At 39.8% G+C, this 22,988-nt stretch overlaps 1 protein-coding gene across 4 annotated transcripts in view; it reads left to right on the top strand.

Annotated features, from left to right (window-relative positions):
- Window positions 1-22,988, top strand: part of CDK14 (cyclin dependent kinase 14) — a 597,668-nt gene that overhangs the window by 563,770 nt on the left and 10,910 nt on the right. The window contains exon 14 of one of the 4 annotated variants that reach the window (XM_082631822.1): window positions 18,951-22,182. The exons of the other annotated variants lie outside the window; for them this stretch is intronic. The gene's annotated coding sequence lies outside the window, so the exon portion shown is untranslated. Of the gene's footprint in view, window positions 1-18,950; window positions 22,183-22,988 lie in introns of those variants that run through there. 4 annotated transcript variants of the gene reach the window in all.

Raw genomic sequence — 22,988 nt, 5'->3', positions numbered from 1 at the left:
GCCACCTAAGCTGAATTTTGAGAAGTAACCATAAAAGATGAAGCTGAGAATTATAATTGGGTCTTTCGTATAGACAAATTGTACTGTGTCTTTTGAGTTTTGATTTTAAATTCCCCCAAAAAGGTCACTGGATACGAAGACAATCTCTGAATTTATTGAAAGGAAAGCTACAAAGCTGTTATGTGCAGCTCTGTATATGCCTATTTGTATTTCACACTGTCTTTTGTCAGCCAGTAACAAACAGACAAAATGGAATTCAGTCTAAGAATTTCTTTACCGTCTTTTAAAGATTTTCTTCAAGGACTTACTTCCAAACAGTGAGGAAAAATATTTCTAATTTAAAAAAAGAAAAGACAAGGCCCCCCACATTTATCCTATTACATGGTATCTTCTCAGCATTCAGAGTGGCAGATGTTAGGAGTTCACCTGGATGAATGTGGACAGAAGGCCATTAGGTATCTTTTCAGCTCCCTCACCTGGGAGGTGCACTTTTGACCTGGCAGCCATTGCTGCATTTACACTGAAATGACTAACTGCCCAGCCGATTGCTATAATGTAAGCAGGGCCGTGCCTCGAATGTGAACCCAGTCTCAATGCAGTGATGCATTTTGAACTATTTTCTGGGTGACTAATTAGGTCTCAACCTGGTATCTCAGTTTTGGATTCCAAATCGGCCAAGTGGGCATCATGACATTGCCCCCAAGTAACAGGGTCTTTGGGCCCCTCTGATGCAAAGAGGAAGTACAGTGTGGTAGGAGCCAGGCTACTTGGGTGTGAATCCTGGGTCTGATACTTGGTTGCTTTGGAAATCACTTAACTTCTTGGAGCATAGTATTCTCATCTAAAAAAAAAAAAAAATGTCGAAAGAGTAGTATCTATATCATAGGGTATAAAATGAAGTTGTTTTGCAGAAGGTAGTTGACTTGTTCACATTTTACAAGATTAGAAAATAGATTTATCCCAAAAGGATAATGCAGAGCCTGATATTTTTTGTAAGATGGTGATTGAGCCTAAAAACTAATAATTGGGGCCACTTTATATATGGTCATGTGAATTAAATAAATTAACTTATAAAGTGGTTAGAATGTGCCTGGCACATAGTAAATATTTTGTTAGTGTTAGCTATTGTTATTAGTGTAAATTTAGGAGTATGCTTATTACAGTCAAGGAGTCCCTTGCAGAAGTCATAATTGAGAAGTAAAATATTAAACAAAATGTTTAAGCTTTTTAAAATTTCACTTCGGGCTTCCCTGGTGGCGCAGTGGTTGGGAGTCCGCCTGCCGATGCAGGGGACACGGGTTTGTGCCCCCGTCCGGGAGGATCCCACATGCCGCGGAGCGGCTGGGCCCGTGGGCCATGGCCGCTGAGCCTGCGCGTCTGGAGCCTGTGCTCCGCAGCGGGAGAGGCCACAACAGTGAGAGGCCCGCGTACCGAAAAAAAAAAAAAAAAAAAAAAAAAAAAAAAAAATTTCACTTTACTTGTCAGGCATGGTGCTAATCATATTATATCCATTACCTTGTTAAAGACTGCAAGATTCCTTGGGGAACATATATTTTACTCTGTTAAAGAGAAAATTTTAAATATATATGTATTAAAAAAAGAAAAAAATTGAACAATAAGCATTGAAGTAGTATTTTCTATTTTATATGTAGACCAAAAATATCCATTAATAAAACTTACATTTCATTTCTTAAATATTTCTTAAATACCACATATTATACCATCATGCTGCATTCCTTTCAACTTTTTAAAAGTCTTTTCTCAGTTAGGAAATTTTGTTTGTTGACCCGTTTGGGGAGGTAGACAAGGCAGGTCTTATTATTTTAAATTTACAAAAGAGGACACTGAAGTTTTGTATAACCGAGGTGAAGTGACCATCCGAGATCATAAAACAAGTTCATGGTCCAGGGCCACAACCATAACCCAGTTCTGGGTCTTGCTGGGCCTTGATTTCAGCCCCTTGACTGTGCTGGGCCAGAGACTCTATCTGCCTCATCTTCTGTCTGCCCAACAGTCATTTCCAAGAACTGAATAAAACCACCAGCTTTGCATCATTTCCAAAGCTATTGATTGTGCCCCTATTCTTCATTCATCTTGTGGATAATAAATCCATCCATTTAAAGACAAGAAGAATTCAGTGTTCAGCTGTGGTCTGCTACACACATGTCCACTTTCCTTATATTTTCTTTGAACAGAACACAGTAAAATCTATTGTACGGCTCACCGGCGTGATATCGCTTTGATAGACACTGAGTGACCTAATATACACACTCCAGTGTACTCTAATCTGTGGTCTCCCAGCTCCTACTCGGCAGGAATTCTGAGATGTTGATGGAACCCCGTGATTTAACAGAGCAGCCGGGCTGCCCTTTCACCCTTCACACTGGTTCTGACAGCTGCCTGCCATGTGTAGAGAAAACCTCACAGGCTGAAACCCTGTCACAGAGTAAAGGTCCTTGAATAAACATACAAGCATGATCATGCTACTATTCTAAAATTAAACTGCTTTTTTTAAACTGAATTTGCAGTGGGGAAATTTTACAGCTGAATATCCAAGGCATCCCAAAGTGCACCAAGTACCTTCTCCTTTTAAACATAAAACAAAATAATAGACACAGTGAGCCTGGTCCCATCCACACATATTTGAGTTACCTATCTTTTTCAAATGGATTAAGCCAGTTCATCAGTGCCCAGGTTTGTCTACTCTGAGACATTAACAAGCATGCCAGAAATGGTGTGCAGCATCTCCTGGGTTTGTTGGGAAGCTTGATTTGTGTTTAAGCTGTCAATTTAATCCACACTGCCTTTTTATTTTTATCAGGGTATTCTTCAGGTAGAAAGAAATGGAAGGAGCTTTTAGGCATGACTACCATCCTAAATATAAAGTTGGTTAAAAAAAAAAAATCCCTACTCGGCCCAAATAGCATTGTGCTTTTATAATTCATTCTCTTCACATACAGTACCCTGCGTTATCATGGCTAATGTTTTCCTGCTGAGCTGCCATCATCTTTTGTCAAGCTGTCAGGGTATTAAACTGATGTACCTTCCACATTTGGATAGAGGTCATTATCCTGTTGCCTGGTTGCATTGCCTCTGCTGAGCAGGTTAACTGCTTGAGGTCTTTCATCTAGATAAATGTTCGCCAGCACTTTTGCTCTGTGATGACATGAGCTGTTCCTTAGAGGTCAAATAGTGATGCTATGATAAGTTGTTCCCTTTGAGTTCACAGATTCAGAAAGGACCAGAGTCCAAATTTCATCATCGGCCTAAAAATAATGATAAATGCTCATTTTGGTATATTTCTCCCCAAAGTGCTGGACTGGGGACTCTTTAAAAAATACATACTTATGTTTTAATTTTATATAGAGAGAAAAATTTTGCTTTTAAGTATTTTATTGTTTCAGTATCATAAGTGATTCCACTGTCAGAATTGACCCCTTAGTTCTGATGACAGCAGAAATAAATTGTGTGTGTGTGTATGCATGCATAATAGATAAAATACATTGTAAGTTTTCAGGTTTGCTAATCTTAAAATAATATTTTAAGCGTAAAGACTCCAATATTAGACACCTTGGTACCATCCAAATAGGAAGATAGTTTTTAAGTGGGGAGATATAATTAAGTCATTTCACTTTAGTGAAAATTGATTTGTTAACTAAGAAGAATTTTAGTTTGCTTTTATTTCATTTTTTATAATGAAGAGTATACCAAATTAAAAGGAAAAATGATTTTAAGTGATTATATTATAACCAAATATAACTTTTATAAAAAGCTCATTTTTGAATTCTTGTTTTCAACTTTTTTACAAATTTTTTTATTGTGGTAAAATACACATAAAATTTACCTTCTTAACCATTTTTAAGTGTACAGTTCAGTGATATATCACAAGGTCGTACAACCATCACCATCCATCTCCAGAAGTCTTTTGTTTTTTAAAGTGGTTTTTCAACTGAAGCAGGCCTTACCTCTCTATTTACCATGACTATTGTTATATGAGCTAAAAAATGCTTTTACGAGTAAATAGAACACATTTTTTAATAAAATCTTTTTTTAAATGCCACTTTAAACTATAGTCTCTTTTAAAATGTAAACACATGGAATCAACTTTCTTGACATTGTATAATTTTAGGCCAAACTGCTTAATTTTAATATTTGACTGCCTCATTTCCAATTGGATGATATATTTAGTCTTCTAAAAATATATTTAGGTTTTTTTTTAATGTGTACTATTATTTTCAACAACTGGACTAGATTTTAGATTATTGTTTTATTATTAAGGGTCATTTATATGAAGTTCACAAATTTTATCATAAAACAAAATTTAAAACCTGCCTAGAAGTATCATCTTACAGAACTTGGAATTAGTGAGGTCAAATGCACTGATAGTTTTATTCATGTATTCATTAATATCTGTTAGGTGGTGTAGAAACAAACATGAGTGAAACAGTGAGAACTGTCTTCAAAGGAAGATTCTGTATTCCCTTTCCTATCCATTAATTATATCATCATCAGCACAGTTGCCCAAACTATAAAGTTGAGCATCCTCCATGATGTGCCGTTTCTTAACCGGATGTTGAGTGAACGACCAAGACCTGTCAGTTCCTCCTAAATATTCTTAAAATCCATTTTCTCTTCGACACTCCACACTGTCTTCTAGCCTTAGCTGAGACCCTCTTCATCCCTCATCCTAAGCTGTTCCTCTGCCTCTGGTTACTCCCATGCTGTCCCTCACCGCCACCCAGCTTCCTTACTGCCAAGGGAGTTTTCTTTCCGAAAAAACAATCTGATCAGTCACTCCCTGCTTAGAGAGCATCCTCTCATCCATCCCAACCTTACCGCGTAGAACTGTTGTGAGTTGTACAAATCTCCAGGTAACAAACAAAGCGATGGACCCACTTTAGGTACCCAGAAAGCCTCCTCTAATTAAAGCACCCAGACTCATTCTAATAATAAATGCTGTGCTTCTAGGGACGTATCAACTAACTTGGGGAGAAGGGAGGCCACCTTCATCTACCTTATTAAGAGATGCATTTCCAATAAAAAAATTTAGTCTTATGTTTAATACTTATTTTCAATTTTGTAGTATTTTGGCACTTTGATCAATTTGTCTTGGGAAATTTTTTAAATTTAAATTACTGTATATATTTATGCTATGGGGCATTGTACAACGATAAATAAATTCCATGATAAGAATGTATTATATTAGGATAAAATTCTATTTAGGGAAGTGGGATGGAAGTACTAAAGGAGAAAAAAGTATGATATAAAATTTCCAAATGTTAAAGAATAATTTAATCATGTACTTTTAAAAATGGATGATAAGATCAAATATACTTACATTGGACCAAGTTTAAAGAATGATATAAAATATTTCACAATGTCAATATTTTCAATAAGCCAAACATTACATTCTTTGCTACTATTAAATTTATGATCAAAATATCCTATTTCAGCTTTAAAATGTGCAGAAAAGTACATAGTTTAACAAAAACATTTATGGAGTAGTCAAGCAAAAAACATTGAAGACTATACAATTAGACTGATTGGATTCCAGTCCTAGAAACGCTGAGCAAATGTATGGAATGTTTATCCCCTATACCTTTAAAAGGGTTGTTTTTTACCATTATTTTATTTTAGTGTTATTAATAGACAAGTAGGCGAGATAACTTTCCTCCTAATTATGCTAAGCAATAAGTATTATCCAAAGGCTAATCAGTAGCCACCAAGGACCCAGGGCTTCTGCACATCTCTGTAGCTGGGCCTATGCCAGAGGGCCCCGCTAATCTCCAGTGGGTACAGAACTTACTGGATTTCTTCTGTAAGCATATGACTACTCTTCCCAACTTTATTAATTCCTGTCCTTGCTACTGATCTAGCATGAAAGAAGCTGGGGCAAGAATTCAGTGTTCTTATTGGGATTTAGAATTACACAGTTGAGAAGTTAATGACATCCAACATTGTCATTAAACATACAACTTTCTAGCCTTGAATTTTTTTATTGCGCTCACGTACCAGGAGCTCATGGACAGTGGGTTAAATGTGTAATAGGATCATTTTTAATGGATCCACAGTGTCCAGATTCTCCCTGTCAGCTGAGATACCAAAAGCACAGCCCCATGATTACCTCAGAGTTAACATCAACGTTTATCATGAAAGAATCTTTGCTGGATGCTTGGGATGCAAAATGCATCACAAATTCACATCATTCCTGCCTTCAAGGAGTTTACTTACTAGTTCTGATGAAAAGTTTAAATAATAATGCAGTCCATGCCAGGGCTATTAAATAGTCATTAAAGTGATATTTAATGACATATTGAAACATGGTCTATGCCTATCACTAAGTGAAAACAGCAGGTTGCAAAACAGCTGTGCACAGTACAACCCCATTTCAGTAACTGAAGTATATACATATATGCATGAAAAAAAGATGGAAAATTATAAGCAAAATGTTAACAGTGTTTCTTTCTTGATCAAGTAGAACTGTGCGGTAGTTTAACTGCCTTTTGGCGCAGTTTAACTTCTACAATGAGGAGATCCCTTTGGTAATAAAGCTGTTGTCATTGGGCTTGGGGTGACTCTAGGTTTTAGGTATGAGGCTATGGGCTGTGAACAGGACAAGACTATTAAGACAAACAGGAAAACCTGCATCCCTTAAGATCATTTTTGGAGGTCAGAGCGGAGGTAATCGTACCTGAAGAGACGGCCAGCCACCCATCCACTCACTCTCATCAGATCCACTTCCACTCGGTGTTCTCTGGCAACAGGTTCCGTCTTTGCTGGCAAGCCAGGAAAGATTGGAGACAGAAGTGAACCATCCCATGAAGCTCTTACGCGGCATACACTTTAGGCCTTGACCTCTGTAGCCTCCAGGAATAAGTGCCTGAAGGAGGGCGAGTCAGGTTCTACATATATGGTCCTAGTGCCCATTTTCTGGGGCCTCTGTCCCATGTATCTCTCAGCTTTTCCAACTATGGAAAAGTATTTTGACATTCTGCCCTCAGGAGTTTAGGGGGAGGGAGCTTGTGGAGAGAACTCTGTCTTGCCATTGAGGCCTGGCTCCAGCCCTCACAAGCTAGGTCATCTGGAAAGTTCCTTAATGTCTCAGTTATATCAGAAAATATCTTTCAAATGGGGATTGTACCACCTGCCATGCCTCCTTTAAATGACAATTTGACAGAAAAAGAAGGAAGCACTTTTTTTTTTAAGAAAAGACCTATCCAAATACAAGAGATTCATATTAGAAAACCTGACTTTACACTGAGAGGTTATCAGGAGACTTGTTTTTTTGTTTTTTTGGGTTTTTTTTAACATCTTTATTGGAGTATAATTGCTTTACAATGGTGTGTTAGTTTCTGCTTTATACAAAGTGAATCAGTTACACATATACATATATCCCCATATCTCTTCCCTCTTGCGTCTCCCTCCCTCCCACCCTCCCTATCCCACCCCTCTAGGTGGTCACAAAGCACTGAGCTGATCTCCCTGTGCTATGCGGCTGCTTCCCACTAGCTATCTATTTTACATTTGGTAATGTATGTATGTCCATGCCACTCTCTCACTTTGTCCCAGCTTACCCTTCCCCCTCCCCGTGTCCTCAAGTCCATTCTCTAGTAGGTCTGTGTCTTTATTCCCATCTTGCCCCTAGGTTCTTCATGACCTTTTTTTTTTTTTTTTTTTACATTCCATATATATGTGTTAGCATACGGTATTTGTTTTTCTCTTTCTGACTGACTTCACTCTGTATGACAGACTCTAGGTCCATCCACCTCACTACAAATAACTCAATTTCGTTTCTTTTTATGGCTGAGTAATATCATTGTATATATGTGCCACATCTTTATCCATTCATCTGTTGATGGGCACTTCCATGTCCTGGCTATTGTAAATAGAGCTGCAGTGGACATTGTGGTACATGACTCTTTTTGAACTATGGTTTTTTCAGAGTATATGCCCAGTAGTGGGATTGCTGGGTCGTATGGTAGTTGCATTTTTAGTTTTTTAAGGAACCTCCATACTGTTCTCCATAGTGGTTGTATCAATTTACATTCCCACCAACAGTGCAAGGGGGTTCCCTTTTCTCCACACCCTCACCAGCATTTATTGTTTGTAGATTTTTTGATGATGGCCATTCTGACCGGTGTGAGATACCATCTCATTGTAGTTTTGATTTGCATTTCTCTAATGATTAATGATGTGGAGCATTCTTTCATGTGTTTGTTGGCAATCTGTATATCTTCTTTGGAGAAATGTCTGTTTAAGTCTTCTGCCCATTTTTGGATTGGGTTGTTTGTTTTTTGATATTGAGCTGCATGAGCTGCTTGTAAATTTTGGAGATTAATCCTTTGTCAGTTGCTTCATTTGCAAATATTTTCTCCCATTCTGAGGGTTGTCTTTTCGCCTTGTTTATGGTTTCCTTTGCTGTGCAAAAGCTTTTAAATTTCATTAACTCCCATTTGTTTATTTTTGTTTTTATTTCCATTTCTCTAGGAGGTAGGTCAGAAAGGATCTTGCTGTGATTTATGTCATAGAGTGTTCTGCCTATGTTTTCCTCTAAGAGTTTGATAGTGTCTGGCCTTACATTTAGGTCTTTAATCCGTTTTGAGTTTACTTTTGTGTATGGTGTTAGGGAGTGATCTAGTTTCATGCTTTTACATGTAGTTGTCCAGTTTTCCCAGCACCACTTATTGAAGAGGCTGTCTTTTCTCCACTGTGTATTCTTGCCTCCTTTATCAAAGGTAGGTGACCATATGTGTGTGGGTTTATCTCTGGGCTTTCTCTCCTGTCCCATTGATGTATATTTCTGTTTTTGTGCCAGTACCATACTGCAGAGACTTGGTTTTTACTGACATTTTAGCCAGATTATATTTCCTTGAAAATGTTGAAGAATTGGGCCTCCCTGGTGGCACAGTGGTTAGGAATCCGCCTGTCAATGCAGGGGACATGGGTTTGAGCCCTGGTCCGGGAAGATCCCGCATGCTGCAGAGCAACTAAGCCCCTGTGCCACAACTACTGAGCCTGCTCTCTAGAGCCCACGAGCCACAACTACTGAGCCCACATGGCACAACTACTGAAGCCTGAGTGCCTAGAGCCCGTGCTCTGCAACAAGAGAAGCCACCACAATGAGAAGCCTGCAAACCACAACGAAGAGTAGCCCCGCTCACCGCAACTAGATAAAGCCCACGTGCAGCAATGAAGACCCAGTGCAGCCAAAAATAAATTAATTAAATGAATAAAGAATTTAACTAGATGCTGTCTTTAAAAAAAAAAAAAAAGAAAATGTTGAGGAATAAATTTTGCACTAGAGAGGGAAAGCATGCCCTCACATTACCATAGCTGAAGTTCTGCTTTCCAAGGCAGATCTGTTTCCAGGAATTAAGTAAACACCAGCTCGGAGATTCACGTTGCAAACCTCTAATGCCTAGGTGACGTCTAAGGGATTTAAACAAGCTACAGGATATATGATTCAAAGGACAAAAAATAAAGTGATTAAGAAAAATCTTCTCTATGGCAAGGAAACAGCAGATTGTTTCCATTAATCTTATGAGTAATTTTGTTTTTGTTGGCAGAAAGCTAAACCCGGGGCAAGTGTGGTGCACAGTGGGAGGGAGGACTTACTGGAACAGCACAAGGATTGTGTCACAGCCACTGCAACGCAGTACATTCGAAGCTGGGTTCTTCTCCCCATACAAGTCAGCTTCCCCTCCCAGCTTTTCTCTTCTCATCCTTGGTCCCACTGCTCACTGGGGCTCTAGCTCTCCTTTCATCTGCATCTCCTATCGGCCTCCAGGGCCTGCCCATCTTTGCCTTGAACCGTATCTTGAATGTCTGTGCTTTTCTCCATTCTCTCATCTCACACCTGTGTCCCTGTAAGAGATCCTCTGGGCTCAGCCAATCACACGGCAAGCATTTATAGAGTGCTTGCTGTGACTACAAGCTCCCCCTTGTTCCCCTCCACCCAGAATGGTGACATATAATAAGTCGTCCGAAATGTTGTTTTCATCACGTCATTTCCCTTCTCAGAGATCTGAAGGAACTCTTTATTTCTTTCCACCACAAGTCTAGCCTCTTCTGTTTAGATTTCAAGGCTTTTCACAATCTGACTCCATCCTACTAGAATCTACCCCCAAAGTCCCACTTCTCTACTCAGATCGAATGCTGTCTCCATGTTTCACTTATTCATTTTCTCCATACTGATGTGCTGTATACCTGCTATATATATATGCCAGGCACAGCGCTAAGTGCCTAAGAATACGATATGGTTCTTTCTGTGAGAAGCTCCAAAAGTCTAAAGGTGGAAATATGTAAAGAAACAACATAATATGATATGATCAAGGTTCCTTCAGGGGTTGTATAGTGCACTGGTTAAGTTCAAAGAGGAAAGTGCTGATTCCACCTGAGAAATCAGGCTGACGATTTTGTCTAGAGGGACCAGGGAAGTTGTCCAAAGGAAGCCAAGTCAAGACCAAAGGAAGGGAAACCTGAGAGTCAAAAGCTGGTGTCCCTACCTCATACTAAAATCCAGATCTGGGCTTCCCTGGTGGCGCAGTGGTTGAGAGTCCGCCTGCCAATGCAGGGGACACGGGTTTGTGCCCCGGTCCGGGAGGATCCCATGTGCCGCGGAGCAGCTGGGCCCGTGAGCCATGGCCGCTGAGCCTGCACGTCCAGAGCCTGTGCTCCGCAACAGGAGAGGCCACAGCAGTGAGAGGCCCCTGTACCGCAAAAAACAAATAAACTAACAAAAAATATATATATAGTTAAGTACTCTGGTAAGCTCTTTGCCACAATTAGGACATCCCTCTCTTTTTCATATTGCAGTCAAAACACATGAGAATCAATAAACAGCCACTTCAGCATTAGGTTTACATCCATACTTTAGTGAGGGCAAGTATCATCACAGGGAGTACGTGGAAATCTCTTAGGACAGATGGTCAGTAACTTCTTCCAAACATATTTCTGAACATGGTAATGTTCCCTTCCCCATTAATCTGGTAATTTTCTTCCTTTTTACTATGAAGTATTACTTTCATTTGTTGAGGATGGTAATAATTTTCAGATCAGGAAGAGTAAGGGAACCAGCGTCTATTGAGTAATCCCTGAGTACTGAGACTTATTTTGTGATTCATTGTAATTTTTTTAAAAAAGAAATTCGATTTCCAGTAGTTAAATAAATATTTTTAGGAATATCACTTAAACATTCCTCACGTATTTTAACTCATACCCTTTATTACTGATGAACAAACAGTGAGACAAAATGCAAGTGTTGATCAACCCTCAATGGAATTGAGAGGAAAGAAGTAGTAGAGAGAATCTAGTGTTTATCCCCTCCCACACTAAGCAATTGGAACCACTATCCAGGTGAAACAGAGCCCTCAGTGGTAGTGGAATATCTATCTGGGGATAGAGTTGTAATCAGTTGTCAGTTTCTCCCCTTGGATTCTGAGTTCACCAGCTAAGAGCTAGACGCTCAGGACCAAGGTGTAGTATGTGTGCAGATAGATAAATAGGTAGCTTAGATATATATATAAGATAAACAAGTGATAGACAGATGCTGCTGTTAGGTTTAGAGTAAGATTTTCAAAATCTGTAGTTAAAATTTTAGATAAAAATTACCAAGTCCAAATCTTCTGTCTCAGTGCTCAGTATAAAATATGATTGTAAAAAAAAATAGTCATTGGATGAAGAAGGTAATTCCATTGCCTTATTGTCAACATTATATCATACCTTAAAATCAGATGTGACTGTGGAACAACAGTTTATCCATATGTTGTATAACTGTTGATCAATTTGAAATAAGAGATTCAAACCTTGTTTCCTTTCTGTAAATAAGAGGATAAAATTAAAGCATTTTAAATTTGAAGGGTTCATCTTTAATTTAGTAATAACCAAATTTTAGTGCCTAAAAGTGTGTACTTATTTGATTTTTTTCTTCATACATGTGTCTTATGTGTTTGTAGTTAAAGTGGTTGAGCAACATTTGACATTCGTGATTATTTTCTATTTAGATATCATAGCTCTCTTTTTCCTCTTTATCATTTCACTTCATTATTAATGCATTGAAAAGATATTACCAAAAAAATCACAAAATAATTCAATTTCGATATAGAATGTGAAGCAGGAAATATACTTTACTTCTTCCTTCCTTTTCTGAACAATTTTCTCTTAAACACAAGTATATTTAGCAAGGCTTTAAACAGTACTGAGCAAGTTTTTCATTGCAGTTGCCAAATACTAACCATCTCACGAACTCACAGTTATGCAGCAGTTATGGATCACGTTGTGTGTATGTTCATTATACAAATAATTAATAAGTTATGTATTCCAATAATTAAATTTCAATAATAAAACTTTCTTATTGGAAAGTATTCAAATAACACAAAGGAATATCTAGTAAAACTTTAAAATTCCCAACCTGCAGAAAATCTTGATCTCCTTCCAGAGGTATCCACTATTAATAGCTGGTATGTATCATTCTAGATGCTTTTTGATATACATAACATTTCATGCTTATAATTTCAAAGCATACCATTACTTAAATTTTACTCAGGTTCAAATTATATGAAATTCATGTTACCCAACCTGAGAGTGATATTCATGTGAGAATTCCAATTTTTGCACCAGGTATCTGGCAACTTTCCTATTGCTAGCAGGAAGAAATACAAGCAAAAATAGAATACTGTAAAGCTTGACAGACATATCCAGTACTACTATTCATTTTTTAATATAAAAGCATGGATTTTCTTGTATGGCTTGTGGTATTTTTCTCTTTACCTTATCAAATTCTGTTCTATTGCTTTTCAGAATTGAGTCTTCTCTCCTGCCCACATCATTTAAGAGTTACTACCGTTACAATACAGTAGAAAGAGTATGGGATTTGGAGTAATAAAATCTGGTACAAGTTCCAGCTTTGCCACTTACTAGCTGTGAGTCCTTAAGTAAATTACGTGTATTCTCTACCCCTCATTTTCCTCATTGGAATAAGGAATGGTAAACCCAGCTACCTCACTAGGATTGTTTTGAAGAGTAGAGACTTGTAATCCAAACTAGACATGATAAACATTGTGTCATTCAGGATGGACCAAGTTTTGCTGTGGCTTAATATAACAAACGTTTATTTCTTGTTGACACTGTATATCCATATGTGAGTCATGAGAGGCTCTGCTCAGGGATGCAGGGTAACAGAGGCTGCATCTCTATACAGTCTTCCTCAGCCACCTTGGCAGAGGGAAGAAACCTGGCAAGAGGAATACTGGCCCTTAAGGCAACCACATGGATATGTACATCTCCTTGGTCTGAGCAGGTGGAACGGCCATGCCTAACTTCCAAGGGAGACGTAAAGGGCATTCCACCCAGGATCCAGAAGACAGAGAGCTGGAACTTAGTGAAGAGCACTAATGACCACTAATGTTTGCAAACATTAGAGATAATGTAAAGCGTTTCGAGGGAAGGGTGAAAAGTCATTCCTTGTTATTTTCTTTGATCCCAAAGGTATTCAAGAAAGATTTCCAAGGAAGGAAAACAAGTCTGGGGACAAAAATGGGAGCCTTGTGTGGGAGTCAGGCATGGTGGAAAGGAACACAGGGTGAGGAATTCAACAAGAAAAGAAAGTGAAGGAAGGGACAGCGTCAAAGTGAAGCAAGCTGGGTTTCGTGTGACTAGAGACTGAGCCCCATGCTTCTAGATCTGCAGAGGGTTGCAAACTGCAGCCTAGGTGAACTCCTCCTCAGTCCCCTCCATATATCATTAGATGTAGGATGCCTGCCTCACACAGAAGACCTCAAAGCCACTTCACTCCACCTTTGAGCTCAGTTCCTGGTATTGCCTCTGCTATCTGGTCTCACTGTTGGCGTTGTGTTCTTGTTTTGGCCTTTGCACAGCTCCTGGGGCTCTTTATCATGGAAGATCACTACCCAATCCAGGGGTGGCAACACCATGGCCACCAGGCTTCACAAGCCACTAAAACAGTCACAGCAAGGTTTTCTTTCTATCCCCTCAGAACCTCTAAAGAGCATCCTATTTTCTTGGTGCTTTAAAGTAAAGGAAGAAGTCTCCCTTATTGTGTATAAGGAAGGCATGTCAACATAAGTGGAAATAGTTTAGATTTCATTATTCCAAGTCCAGTTTTTCCTAAAATTCCTCTACTTTGGCTTAATTGTAGAAGGGTTACAAATCTATAAGAGGGTTAGGATCCCGTATCTGTATGTTTAGAATTTCTCTGGTCAGAATATTCCTTCAAAAGTATCACCACCAGGCATCAGACGGTGTGGGTGTGTATTTTCATGTGTGTGAGTGCGCTGAGGGAAGGGTGCATGAGGAAAGAGGAAATGTGAAGCTTCAAAAAAGGAAATGGGGAATGGTCTTGTTGCATTTAATCAGTGGAAAACCGTGGTCAAAAAAATGTGTATTTTTTTTGAAACTCTTAGTCTCTTTATCTTATGCTCAAAGGAATAAATTTTATAAAATTAAGCTGTATAAAAGTAAAATTATGTGGATCAGAGAACTAAAGCAATTCTGTGCAGATTCCCTTGATCACCCAAACCAGCAAGCAGATCCGTGGGAGGAGCAAGGTAGAGGGACGGTTAGGTGTGGTTGCTATGGCAACCATGTGCTGATTGGAATAAGACTGAGGAATCATGATTCATCCCTGGCTCCACATTTTCCTTGTCTCTTCTTAACTGGCCCCTAAAGATTTGCAGTCCTTGGGGTCTCGGTGCTACCAAGGCAGGTCACAGAGAGACACTGTGCAGCCAGAGGTAGCTGTCCCCTAGCAATAGCAAGGAAGGCACAAGTTATTCATGTGCCTGGGATAAACAGGGTACAAGTATAAATACGGTTTAACCAGAGAGATGAAAATGAGCAAGAATCATCAGAATGCCAAGCTTCCAGGCCAAGTCCTGGAATGCCACAACTCTGAAATGACAGAACCAAAGTGAGGCCATAGAAGCCAGATCAGCCTCTGAAGTGCAGATATAAAAGACCATGAGTTCGTTTTCTGATGTTAAGAAAAAACACTGGTATTGACAAGAGAGACAAAGGTTTGTCCAGAGGGTTGGAGTGGGATGTACTTTTCCAACACATGTTTCTGAGCTTCAGCTTTCTCATCCATAAGATGAAATGCTGCCTTGAAGGTTGCTGCGGGGACCGGAGGTATAATAAATCCTCTTCAGCTGCTCAAATGAGTTGTCTGTGACCCTTTTCTGAGGGGGAAAATACGGGTGGCCATATTAAGAACAATTGCAAAATCTTGGCTGATATTGTTTTTTACCTCAATAGGGAAGATAGGAGTTCGGTGTCATTGGCAAAGCTGTGAGAAGAGACTCTGAAGAGCATCTCTTTAGATCCCTACTTGGGGATCTAAAGAATGCCCATTTGTGCTTCTCCTTTTGGCTGTTGCCTTCATCAAATAGAATGGGCTAGGTTCTGCCTCTCTTGATGAAACATGATGCATGGACTAGGTGACATTTTTATTTTGTTTTTGTTTGGTTGGTTGTATTCTTATCATCTAGGGAGGGTGTAGGAAATCACATAAGCCTCTAACCAATCTTAACAGGAGTGTCCACAGTCTGTGTCCCTTGTTCAAAAGGAATTACCTTCAAGGACTTAACTTTCAGGGAAGGTTATTTCCTCTGCAGTATGCTCTAGAATTGTGGCTAGATGATGGAAATGCTGCTTAATGCTTCAGCATTCTCACTCTCCAATCCTGAGGTTCTTGACCTGCGGGGTCCATGGGTCTATGAATGGAATTCAGAAGATCTGTGAGCCAACTGAAATTGTATGAAAAAAGCTGCCTGTAGTTATATGTGTAGATGGAGTTTTCTGGAGAGGATTCCTTGGTGTTCATCTGGTTCTCAAATTTGGCAGTGACTCAGTTTAAGAATGATCATAATCTGAGTACTCTGTGTCTGTTCTCTTGTTGGCAGTTGTATTTATCAGTGTTTTGTCCACTGAGGAGTTGGTAAGAGTAGAAAAATAGGGAAGACATTAAAGAAATTTTTTTAGTAAGAAAAATCATAATCTCAGATTCTGACTTAAAACTGATCTCTCCACTACATAGCAATGCAACAGTTCCTATGCAATACCATTAAAAACATTAAATAATGTACGCAAAATGTGTACATTTTACTGTAAGTAAAATTTACCTGAACACCATAAATACATATTGCACTCTAATTAACGATATGCATATTTAGGGGTGAAGTATACTGACATCTGCAACTTACTTTGAAAAGCATCAAAATAATAGGATTGATTAATGGATGAATAGAAATAGGCAGATGAATAGCTATGTTACAAAGCAAACACATCAAAATGTTAATTGTAGAATCTTTGTAGCGGGTATATGGATGTTCACTGTATAATTCTTTTGTTTTTCTGTATATTTGAAAAGTTTAATAAAATGTTGGAAAAATATATGATCATAATACTTAGAGTGCATACAACTGTATATGACACAGAAGACAGAATAAGGATCGAAAGAAATGAATGGACGTTGATTTTATAACTTTGATATTTATCGATTCAATTTAGAGGTAATTCTTTAGTACACAGAAGTAAATCTACAAATGTTCAAATTTCAAGTGCAGAGAATTTATGGTCAAGAGGAATTACTGTGATGTATCTGTGTGCTTAGCAAGACAGCCCTCTGAACAGTGACCATGATTGCATATTTTCCCCAGATTTGGTAGGGTTTGCATAGTTTTATTTGGAGCTTGTTCTAACACAAAGCTCTTCTTGCCTTCAATTATTTTCTAGTCTATTTCTTTGCTTGATTGCACACCATGAATCTTAATAATTTTCCTCTACCTATCTGCTTCAGATACATCTTATCTGAATCACCCATCTCTAGTATGTAGACAGGCTTAACACACTACACCCCAGCGAGTGAAAGAAAGAGTTGCTGTGTTCTTCTTTACATTTTACCAGGCATATATCAGTCTCTAAAAATCAACCTGTTAGAATTTTTCCTAATAAGAGAGTACTAAACGAGATGAGATTTAACTTTACCATGTTAATCCAGGCATGAGTAGTTTTACATCCTGCTTGGACCAACGTGCTTAATAATTGATCATGAGAACCATATAAACTCTGGCACTAAAACCTGGGAGGTTACTAATTAAAAAACAAAAGAGTTTTTCCATTTTAGCATCGCAGGCCCAGCTCATTGTAGGTGACAGCTCATTCGACCCACTGAATCTAAGAGTTGCAAAAGGAGCAAAACCAAAACAGCTTATTGCAGCTGATGAGCTGTTTTGTTTTGTTTTCACACTTGTATACTTCATACAGTATACATTATAGTTAACTATTATGTTTCAAGTAAAACTGTGGTGATTTTTTCCCCCCATGACAATGAAGCAACTAAGTCACTAGATCTGTTTTTTGGTTGTTTTTTTTTTTCTTTCTTTCTAATGACCCCAGTGTTCAAAGTCAGATCTTTTGAAAAGGACTTAACAGAGCATCATGAGACGTGATAGGTGCTTAGGGTGCAGTTCTAATGCCAACAGACTGGAAAACAAACAGCATAATCCAGACAAGACATAACTTTGTTCTTTAGCATCTGTGTGAAGAGGAAATCACATCTTTCTGGGATGTGCTCCCGCTCACAGGTGTGGAAGAGAAGATGTCAGTTCCCGACTCACCACATTGTGGGTGGGATTCTGATTTGGGGCAAGGCGACAGGGTACTGCATTGTCTCTCACAATAAGAGCTCGATTCACTTAACTCCATGCTTTTGTTTCAGTCGGCCACAAGCAGACGTTAAAAAAGCGTGAAGCATCCCTTAATCCCATGAGCCTGGTGTGTGCTGGCTCCTGTCACTGCATTCTCCAGCTCTGTTGCCAATGGAAGTGAGAGATGGACCCCAGGCTTGCAACCACTGTCCTTTGCTCTGCCACCAAACCACTGAGCTGTTGGCACTTTAATCGTTTTATACCAGGAGGAAACCAATTGTGTTGATGTGAATGTCTTATTCATCGGACATTACAGGCTTCACATTTTTAAGGAGCTGAAACTCCAAGTCCCCAATGTGCAGCCGCAGTGAATCAAGACAGGAGTGCCGTGATGACGTTTTCGAATTTATTGCAGTTGCTCTTTAAAAGATTTGACAGTATTTTAGAATTCTAAACGCCACAATTTGAAAGCCTGTCTGAGGTTGTGTGCTAATCAAAAACAGTAAATCATGTTTGACTTATAAAGGTCAGCAGAGTAGTAAAACTCAGAGTTAGTGCATACTTTTTTTCTTTTCCTTTTAAATGTGTAGACAAATATAGAGACTCAAGTGAATAGACAATTTATCAAGGACCTAAGGCATCTTTCTGGTGCATGAAAATGTCCAAATTCTCCCCACGGGCTACGTTTTGAAAATGGCAGTCCTGGGGAAGAAGCTTAGTTTCTGTGTCATCCTGAGTCCAGGACACTCTAGATATTTCTCACAGGCAGAATAAGACCTTTCCACATTAAGTGCTACAAAATCTGGTGCTTTGTGAGCAGTCACAAGACATTTGAAGAACCTGCTGCATTATCTGACTTGATGTCATCCTGAAAAAAACAACTATTTACCCACAGATTTCACAGAGGCAGCTGTGACTTCATCTGTGTGGAAAGCACACAACTGCCCTTGGTTGAGGATTGCCCTGGCGACTCCCCTGCTTAAAAGCCTCTAAGACCTCCTCTCTACATACAGAATAAAGCCCCAAACCCTAAGCAGGGCACATAAGGCCCTCCACTCCACCAGCCTCCCCTACCCTGTCAGCTTCCCCTGCAGTTTGTTTCCTGACCTCCAAATATGTGCCTGCCCCACTGGCCACTCACTGCTTCCCAGAGCCCTAGGCTATTCGAGAATGCCCTCCTTCCTCCTTTCTACACACTAAACTTTTATTTATCTTTCAAAGCCCAGCTCTTCCTCACTGCATTGGTACCTCTAGGATAACGCTTCCATTCTCCATTTTGACTTATAGGTTGCTGTTGTCCTGTCGTCCCCTTCCAAACTCTTGAGGCTCCTGAGGACGGCAGTGGTGTGCTGGTAAATATTTAGCAGCCATCTCTCCAGAAGGAGCAGGAAACCCTGAGTGGTCAATTATCTGTATCCCATGGTGTAAATACACCTCCTTCCATTGCCAATTTCAAGGGTGGCTGTGTTTAATAACAGCTTGCAAAATTCCTGAAAATTTTAGCATCGGGCTCTCACAAGCCAGTTCAAGCCAGCTTCAGAACACCACTGGGACCTTGCTTTAACAGTCTTTGGAATAGTCTCCTCTTCCCCCCTAAACGCTGTGCTTTCCTTAAAAAAGAGATGTTCAGTGTTTCCTGGATTGAAATAGGCAAGCCAGCTGATTGGCTCTGCCACAGCTCATTGAGTGGGGTGTCATTTGCACAGAGATTCGGGGGATATTTGCACCTCTTGTCATTTGAGAGTGGTGGCCTTAACCATCTCCCTCGTGCCACGGTGCGCAGGCATGTGTGAATTTAAACAGATGGATTTATTGGGAGTGCAACTGAGGACTGTGGTGAGGAGCAAGTTGATGGTCTTGAATCCAGCAACCTCATTAGAACAGAATGTGATCCACCATGGCGTCAGTAAAACACAGAGGAAAGACTAAGACACAGATTTGGGAAGATAACTGACAAATTCTTTGAGGGAGGAGAGAATGCTATAGGCTCAGATCTCAACATCTTTTCAACAAATCTTTTGTCATTTTACTTACTTACTTACTAATTTATTTATGCCTGCATTGGGTCTTCGTTGCTGCGCAGGGGCTTTCTCTAGTTGGGGCAAGCGGGAGCTACTCTTCATTGTGGTGCACAGGCTTCTCATTGCGGTGGCTTCTCTTGTTGTGGAGCACCGGCTCTAGGCGCATGGGCTTCAGTAGTTGTGGCACATGGGCTCAGTAGTTGTGGCTCGCGGGCTCTAGAGCACAGGCTCAGTAGCTGTTGCGCATGGGCTTAGTTGCTCCACGGCATATGGGATCTTCCCAGCCCAGGGCTCGAACCCGTGTCCCCTGCACTGGAAGGCAGATTCTTAACCACTGCACCACCAGGGAAGCCCTCTTTTGCCGTTCTTGATGTGAGCCTTTGTCTTACTTTTGTGACTCACAATTTGAGATTGGAACGTCAGCATATTTTAGTTCATGTAGTAAAGTGCCAAGCTGGCTAGCTCTGTTTTTATAATCAACTCGGAAATAACAGCATATCGACCCTGTTGTTCCTGTAAGGGTGACCAACTCCTTCTGGTTTACCCAAGTTTTAAAATTGAAATTCCCACACCCTGGAAACCCCCTCAGTCAAACTGGGACAGTTGGCCACCCCAGTTCCTGTACAGGTGTGGTTCCTGTAGTGAATGCTATGAGTACTTACACTTGGAATATACCTCGCACAGCTGCTATGCCAGGGGACATTGAACCAGTGACTGAAAGGATCAGAACTTTTTTAAAAGCACAGTTTATAAGATCTGTTTTCCTCTTAAGGTTATGGTCCTATCTTTCAGGCACATTCTTTATTTTTTTATTATTTTTGGCCACACCTCTTAGCATGCAGGATCTTAGTTCCCCAGCCAGGGATCGAACCCACGCCCTCTGCAGTGGAAGAGCGGATTCTTAACCACTGGACCCCCAGGGAAGTCCCCCAGGCACATTCTTTAAATGAGAGAGTAGGGCTTCCTTGGTGGCGCAGTGGTTGAGAGTCCGCCTGCCAATGCAGGGGACACGGGTTCATGCCCTGGTCCGGGAGGGTCCCACGTGCCACAGAGCGGCTGGGCCCGTGAGCCATGGCCGCTGAGCTTGCGTGTCTGGAGCCTGTGCTCCGCAATGGGAGAGGCCACAGCGGTGAGAGGCCCGCGTACCGCAAAAAAAAAAAAGAAAAAAATGAGAGGGTAAATGAAAATGTACTCTGGATAGGAGAAAATGCTACATGTGCACAAAAGGTTGCTATTTATTTCTCATAATGATACACGTGTTCCATAACTATCCCATATTTTCATACTCATCTTGGGTATAAGAGAACTACAGCAACTTGCTATGATGGGATAACCAGTATCAAAATACTTTAAAATAGCCTATTAGGATTTTGTGGGGAGTACATTTCAGGTAACTTTACATGCAGATAGAGTCTTAACTTCCATGAATCAGCCCTCAGTGATTTGTTGTTCATTGGCACTGTTCATATTGTGAAGCTGCTACACGGGAAAGAGTTGGTGGGGAGCTTAGCTGGGTGTCCGATGTCTGAATGCCTCAGCATGACCTTGTTGGACCTTCCTCACTGTCAGCAGACATTTTCTGGTGGAAATGATGTGCTATGGTAGTGTCCACAATGTGTCACTTTGTGACAGTGTTAAATTGTGCCCCATAAGAATCAGTGTTTCTGCTATAATATGACATATGTGTTCCTACATGTGTTTGGCAAACTACCACAGTAAAAATTGCAGTTTATGGGAAGAAACAGAGTAAGGGGCAGACCACTCAAATTGTATTCAACATAGTATTTTGGTATGTTTGAGCTGCTCTCACAGAATACCATAGATGGGGTGACTTATAAACAATAGAAATTTATTTCTCACAGTTCTTGAGGCTTGGAAGTCCAAGACCAAGGCACGAGCAGATCTAGTGTCTGGTGAGGACCCTCTTCCTCTTCTTGCTATGTCCTCAACATGAAAGAAGGAGCAAGAGACCTCTCTGGGGTCTCTTACATAAGGGCACTAGTCCCATTCACATGGGCTCCACCCTTATGAACTAATCTTCTCCCAAAGGTTCCACCTCAGAATACCATCACATTAGGTTTAGGTTTCAACATACGAATTTGACAGGGGGACATAAACATTCAGTCTGTAGCACATGGCATCCACAAGGGCAGTGAAAACACTACTAAAAATACTAGCACAGTTTACAGGTGAAGTAAGCTTGGTGGAAGGGTTGAGGCTACTGAAGTGTGGCTGAAACAGCAAAATGTGCAGAGATCTAGGAGAACTGTACGATAAACAATTCCAAGACACAGCATCATGTGGCCCAACTAAGCCAAGATGAAATATGTGAGGTAAGTGGGCAGCATGTACAGTACTGCAGACCCCTTCAGCTTGCACACGACTGTGTTTATGTCTCATGCACATGGCTGCTGTGACTTAGTGGCTCAAAACTAACATTAGCACAGATTCTTTCACGTGAACCAACACAACTCTGGTTTATGCTGACACTGTTCTCTGTTTACGTATCATATGTGATCTAGTTTTCACTACAGAAAGTCATCTTAGCTTTGCAAATTTCTGCTGAATCTTATTAGCTTTGCAAATTTCTGTCTCATGGTTCATGAGACAGATTAAAGTTGTAGATGATCATATATATTGAATTCAAAACCTTAGCATGAAATTTTCTTGTGCTTCAACACTTTGGACAGTAATAACTAGACAACTTTTAATTTGAAAGAAAAAAATCCGCCCAAAATGAAGTCACATCTGTTCTCAGATCTTTTAATTAAAGTCAGACATGAACCCTCGTGTTTCTCTGACTGCTAAATACTTAGAAGTGGTTTTATGAGATTTGTGTGTGTGTGTTTTAAGTTGTAAAAAATGCACACACTGCTGAGTTACATGACTTTGGTTTATTTAAATATAGTTTAGTAGGACTGTAATATATAAGGAAGGTGAAAGGGCAGAATTCTATTTAACTTATACCCACTTGGGAACCAGTCAATTACAAAGGTATGCTGAGCAAATAAAGCTTCACATAAGAAATCCTTGAAAAAAATAAGCCACTTTGGTGAAGGCTTTCCTATTCTTAACTTTGTCATTAAAATTATTTCTATGAGCTATTTCAAACCTTACATTATATGTATGTATGCATATGTGTGTATATGATTATATGTATGATTTTTATATATTAGGTATGATTATATATAAATGATTATATGTGTGATTGAATATATATATACATATGATTTTTTTAAAGATTAAAATATGTCTTGGTGGCTCTTAGAAGACCTAGAAGACCTAGATCAGTACTTTCCCTGCA

The sequence above is a fragment of the Mesoplodon mirus genome (assembly GCF_964341445.2).
Source record: "Mesoplodon mirus genome assembly, chromosome: 9".
NCBI classification, from domain to species: Eukaryota; Metazoa; Chordata; class Mammalia; order Artiodactyla; family Ziphiidae; genus Mesoplodon; species Mesoplodon mirus.
The sequence above is the reverse complement of the archived record's forward strand: the minus strand, read 5'-3'. Positions and strand labels throughout refer to the sequence as shown.